The sequence below is a fragment of the Peromyscus californicus genome, unplaced genomic scaffold (assembly GCF_007827085.1).
Source record: "Peromyscus californicus insignis strain IS unplaced genomic scaffold, ASM782708v3 Scaffold_2__1_contigs__length_46816999, whole genome shotgun sequence".
NCBI lineage: Eukaryota > Metazoa > Chordata > Mammalia > Rodentia > Cricetidae > Peromyscus > Peromyscus californicus.
This window is the reverse complement of record NW_026294540.1, coordinates 31,306,449-31,312,565: the sequence shown is the minus strand read 5'-3', so window position 1 is coordinate 31,312,565 and position 6,117 is coordinate 31,306,449. Positions and strand designations below refer to the sequence as shown.

Below are 6,117 nucleotides of genomic sequence, written 5' to 3'. Positions count from 1 at the left end.
TAAATAAAACATGTAATATACGCGTGTTGTACTGATTCTTCAGGGTCCTTAGGCTCCAGGTTCGCTGTGTCCACTGGGGACACTATGGTCAAGGGAAGTGGGCAGGATTCTGGTTCACGCGTGGTCAATATTTAACCTCCCGGGCCCCATTTCCCGGAAGAGTCGCCCGGTACTGCGCAAGGACGCACTGGGCGGAGACAGCCACCCGCGCCGGGCCTCGATGCGCATGCGCCGGTGTAGCCGTGGGTGCGCATGTGCGGAAGCTCCGTTCCCTTGGGTTGGAATCCAGCGATCCGGGGTTTCGCGGCCACCGGGAGTTCTGTTTATAAACACACCGCGCAACCGGCTGCGAGGGGTAACCCCAAGGCAGTGAGGTCGGAGGTCAGAGGTCAGCGGGCGCGGGGGAGCAGACGGGGAGAACGGCTTCCGCCACCCACGCGGGCTGTGGGGTGGCCAACAGGGCGACCCTGCCACGGCCCCGGGGCTGCCGGGCGCCACGTGGTGCGCACGTGGTCCCGTGCGGCGGCGCGCCCCTCCCCCACGGCATCCGCAGTGCCCCCTGGTGGTGCCTGCTGCCCTCCGCGCGTGCGCAGGGCGCCGTGTTCGGCGCCTTCCGGTGTTCGGGGCTGAGCATGCTTGCCGTTTCCTGACCCACGCGGGGAGAGGGAACAGTAGTCCGCGATCACGTGTGCGGCGGCAGCCGCAGGGTGGGCGGGGCCTCGGAGATAACCCTGCCAAGCCAGGGATGAATGGATGGAGCAACGTGCACTCTGCGGGTGGGTTCATGTCGAGCGCCGCCTGTGCAGCCAGCTACCTGCAGGTTCCAGGCCACCTCCTCGCAGTCAGCATCCGTATTCCATGCTCAGTACACATTCAATCTTAAATGACCGGTTCGAAGAGGAAGTTATTAAAATATTACAGGCGCTTTATTATAGCACTTAGTCTTCGCGATTGTGTTTATGAGATCCTACTGAAGACTCGGCTGCTGTCCAAACGCTCAGTGTAATTGTTAAATAGCTTATTGGTTCTTCTGCCTTTTTAAACTTTATGCACTATCCTAGTATTTTAACCATTTATTTATTAGTTACTGTGGATGTGGAGGTCAGAAAACAACTTGCTGAAATCTGTTCTCTCCTACCGTGTGAGTTCTGAAGTTTCAACTCAGAGCAGCAGGCACTTTTACCAACAGCCTTCTTCTCACTGGCCCTATGTACCCTGTTCTGAAAAGATCTGAAGCACAGAGTAGATAAGCAAGTATTCCAGGCTTGGTAACACACCTGTAATCCCAGCACTTGGGAGGCTGAGGCAGGAGGATCTTGAGTTCCAAGCTGGATTGGCCTGTTTAAGGAGAAACCCTCTGAAACAAAGCAACAAGCCATGGTACACACCTCTAATCTCAGCATTTGAGAGGCTAAGACAAGGAGGATCAGAAGTACAAGGTTATTCTCAGCTTCCCAGCAAGAGAGGCCAGGCTGGGATATATGAGACCATGGCTCAAAATAAAATAAACACCCGCACAGTTGTAACTTTGTATGGCCTATCCTAAGTGTGGGCCTGTGACATCCTTGTAACCAGAGATGGGCCTGGTGGCTTGACCTTGATTGAACAACACCATATGGAATGGGTGGGAGGCCCTAAGTAGTCATGAGACTCACTCTAGGCTGCCTGGCTCCAGACCTGGGTGTTTAAACACAGGATCTTGCTATGTAACCCCCTGCTGGCTTCTAACTCACAATCCTCCTGCCTCTATCTCCTGGGTACTGGAGTTACAGGTATGTGCTGCCATGCCCAGCTTCTCTTCCTATTTAACTCCATCTAACTTTGCCACCTCTGTGTCCCTTGCATCACTATTGGTGTGCCATGTCATACATACAGCAGTATCCTCCAGGAAGGAGGTTTGGGAGAGTAGCAAGTCGGATTGTAGAAGGACCTTCCTCAGCTTTATAGTAGCAGGAAACAGCTGGTGGGGGAGGGGACGGATCAGCCAAACTGCAAGATTTCTCAGATGGTGGAGCTGCCTGCCAATCATCTTCTAGTTGAAGTGTGCTTTCAAAGTGACCCAGCTGCTTTTGAGTCACCCCTGCTCCTGCTCCTCACCCAGGCTGCTGTTAGTGACCCCAATAAAAAACTCATTGGTTCACTAAGTGAACTTTGGTATGGTTCTTACTTTGGTCTGTCGTGAGTTCTCTTTCTGGGATGTGGGGTGAGTAAACTGTGTGTGTGTGTGTGTTGCATCTCTCCAGAAAATGTCTGTCGGATGTATAGTGCTATAAAGCCCCTATGTGGATCCATCCACCAGAAATCAAATGATTCCACACCGGGTCCCAGATGGGAGAGGCACCATGGCTTGCATTTTGTCATGGCTGAATCCCATGAGATCTCCCCTACACTGGCCTCAGTTGCTTTTCACTTAATCCTCAGAACTGCTTTCAGTGGATGCTGTGGTCCCCAGGGACACTGTGACCAACACCACAGATATTTTTCTCTTCCCTGTTTTTCAGGCCAGAAGTCTGCGATCTAGAGAGCTGGCCCCACTGAAGCAAGGCGCTCTAATGATGTCACCCTCCGTGAATCACTTCTGCAGAGACCCTGTCTCCAATTGCACTCATAGTAAACTGGGAGTTGGGGCTTCAGCGTGCAGAATTTGAGCCAGTCTCAGTAGCACACACTAGCTACTCTGGAAGCTGAGGCAGGAGGATCACTTGAGTCCAGGAGTTCTGGGCTGTACTGATGGGGTACCCACACTAAGTTCAACATCAGCATGGTGACTTCCCAGGAGCAGGGGACCATGAGGTTTTCTAAGGAGGGGTGAATGGCCCAGGTTGGAAACAGAGCAAGTCAAAACTCCGATACTGATCAGTATGCATATTTGGGGCCGAGGAGATAGGTCAGTTGATAAAATGCTTACCTTACAAACTTGAGGACCTGAGTTCAATCACCAGAGCCCACCTTCAGATAGCCTCCTGGTGTTGTGAATCATGCTTATAACCCCAGAGCTACACAGACAGGAGCAGGCAGGTCCCTAGGGCTCCCTGGCTGGTCAACCTAGTTCCAGACACTGTCTCAAAATGAAAAATAGGTGGACAGCACCTGAGGAAGGACATGAGACTTGAGGTTGTCCTTTTGTCTCTGTTACACATTGTGCTGGCTAGTTTTATTTGGCACAGCTAGAGTCATCAGAATGGAGAAGGCCTCAATTTAAAAAATGCCTCAGGTTATAGGCAAGCCTGAAGGGTACTTTCTTAGTGATTGATGGGGGAGGGCCCAGACCATGATGGGTGGTACCATCCCTGGGTTGGTGGTTCTAGATTCTATAAGAAAACAGGCTGAGCAAGCCATGAGAAGAAAGCCAGTTGTTGCAGAATATTTGCTTAACTATGCAAAGATGTGTTGTATTTATGTTGCAGAATATTTGTTTAACTATGTAAAGATGTGTTGCTGTTTTACCTTACCTGCCTAAGGCACCCTGATTGGTCTAATAAAAAGCTGAATGGCCAATAGCTGAACAGCCAAAAGCCAGGGAGGAGGTGTAGGCGGGACTTCCAGGCAGGGAGAGTAAATAGGAGGAATTTGGGTTCAGGGAAGAAAGAAAGGAAACACCAGGGAAAAATCAGGGAGACACCAGAGGCCAGACAGGCAGACACAGAGGAAGCAGGAAAGTAGGACATACAGAATGAAAAGTAAAAAGCACTGAGGTAAAACGTAGATGAATAGAAACAGGTTAAATTAAGTTAAAAGAACTAGTGAGACAAGCCTAAGCTAAGGCTGAGCATTCATAATTAACAAGTCTCTGTGTCTTTATTTGGGAGCTGGTTGGTGGCCCAAAGAAAATTCCAAATACAGCCAGTAACTAGCTTCCATGGCCTCTGCATTAGCTCCTGCCTCCAGGTTCCTGCCCTGTTTGAGTTCCTGTCCTGACTTCCTTAGATAATGAACAGAACAGCACTGTGGAAGTGTAAGCCAGGTAAAGTAAACTCTTTCCTCTCCAACTTGCTATGGTCATGGTGTTTTATCCCCACAATAGTAACCTTAACTAGGAAACATGTACACACATTTGTAAGTTCATGTGTACCCACACACAAGAACACACACATACTAAAAGGGTGCAAATACTGAGATACTTAGGAGATGAGTGGAGTATAATTCTGTGAGGGTGTTCCCAGAGGACACATAGGAAAACAGCTGAGCGGGGGACCCATCCTGGCCACAGACGACAGTATTCTCTGATAGTCTATAGGCCAACATGGAACCAAAGTGAAAGAAGGAGCTGGGGCTGGTGGTACAGGTCTAACATCTCAGCTCCTCAGGAGGTTGATACAAATTAAGGTGACAAAGGGAGTTCAAGGCCTGCCCAGGTAACTCAATGAGACCTTTTCTCAAAAGAAAAACAGAAAGAGGATAAGGGTAGTTGCTAAGCAGTAGAGCACCTGCCTAGAATCCCCCAGTGAGGAACTGGGTGTGGCTCAGTGGTAGAGCACCTGCCTAGACACCCCCAGTGAGGGGTTGGGGTATGACTCAGTGGTAGAGCACCTGCCTAGAATCCCCCAGTGAGGGGTTGGGGTGTGGCTCAGTGGTAGAGCACCTGCCTAGAATCTCCCAGTGAGGGGTTGGGATGTGGCTCAGTGGTAGAGCACCTGCCTAGACACCCCCTGTGAGGGGCTTGGGTGTGGCTCAGTGGTAGAGTACCTGCCTAGAATCCCACAGTGAGGGGCTGGGGTGTGGCTCAGTGATAGAGCACCTGCCTAGAATCCCCCAGTGAGGGGCTGGGGTGTGGCTCAGTGGTAGAGCACCTGCCTAGAATCCCCCAGTGAGGGGCTGGAGTGTGGCTCAGTGGTAGAGCTCCTGCCTAGAATCTCCCAGTGAGGGGCTGGGGTGTGACTCAGGGGAGAGCATATGCCTGGCATGTGGAAGCCCTGGGTTCAATCCTCAGCAGTACAAAAAGAAGAAAAAAGAAAAAGAGAATTTTAAAATGTTCCATTTGATCCTTGCTTTCATGGGGCCATAATAACCTTCTAGTGGCCCCTGTTCAATTACATTTTACACCCCCCATGGGACCATCCCACTTACTGATTAATGTCCCCCTTCCGGTCATAGGCCATCCAATCTCATCACTTCCCATGAGCCCCAAAGTCCCCACAGCTTCTGCTGTGGTATTAGGCTGACCTCATACTCTGTCTAAAGTTAGCAGTGGTCAAACTCTGTGTCTTGCATCCCATTCACAGGCCTTCATCTTTTCTGGCACACTTGTATCACAGACGCCCAGGGAAGGAGCCTCCAGTCCCCTTTACCTAAGACTCACATGGCGATCAGCCCCGCCCTCACCCATGATCTTCCCTCTGCTCTGCGGGGTCTCACAAAAGAAATCCAGGATCTCGGTGCCCCAGCTCCAGCCCCGACCTTCCCAAGCTGCTCAGGTCGTGAGATTGGCCTGGCACAGACAGAATGAGGACCTCGGATTGCAAGCAGGCAGCCACCAAGGCTTTATCGCAGATTTCTGCGGAACAAAGGCCCTGCCGGCCCTGGGAGCTCATGCTGCGGCCCTATTGAAATCTCGAGGTAGCCTTCTATTAATCACTCCCCTGGTGCCTCAGAGGCCAAAAAAGGGAGAGGGGGACACAAAAACCTCTTTTCTAAGCAGGAAGAGCTCCGCAGAGACCCAAGCAGAAAGATTTCAGCCCAACAAGCCCTCTCTCTTGCCAACAGGGTAGATGCCTGGGCCTCCCAGACTCACACAAACAAACAAGAGAAGCCTAGCTGGAAGGAAGGGGGTGGGGCCAGGGGACGGGGGGGGGGGGGGGGGGGGGGGGGGACGTGACCAGCAGCCCTGGGAACGCCGGGAAAGCCATGTGGATGAGCTAGGGCCCTCGCCTGCAACCCCTCCCTTATCCTTTTAGGAACCAAAAAGACCTGGTTGAATGATTTTTTTTTTAAGGTCCACAATGAGAGAGCATGGGCAAAAAGAAACAAAAAAGTTCCACTTCCTAAAAAAATGAAGAAGAGAGAGAAAAATTTAGAGAAAGGCAAAATAAAGAAAAATAAAGAAATAGAAACAAAAATTCCATTCCTTTCTTCTTCAGATATGACCTTAAGTCACAGCTTGTCTACGGCTCCCCTAGT

The 6,117-nt window shown here is 51.0% G+C and overlaps 1 long non-coding RNA gene across 1 annotated transcript; it reads left to right on the top strand.

The window, feature by feature from the left end:
• Positions 1-262: 262 nt before the first annotated feature.
• On the top strand, positions 263-5,753 carry LOC128120632 (uncharacterized). The gene is made up of 3 exons (XR_008221914.1): positions 263-388; positions 2,502-3,964; positions 5,223-5,753. It is a non-coding gene; the product is annotated as an uncharacterized LOC128120632 (long non-coding RNA).
• The last annotated feature ends 364 nt before the right edge of the window (positions 5,754-6,117 follow it).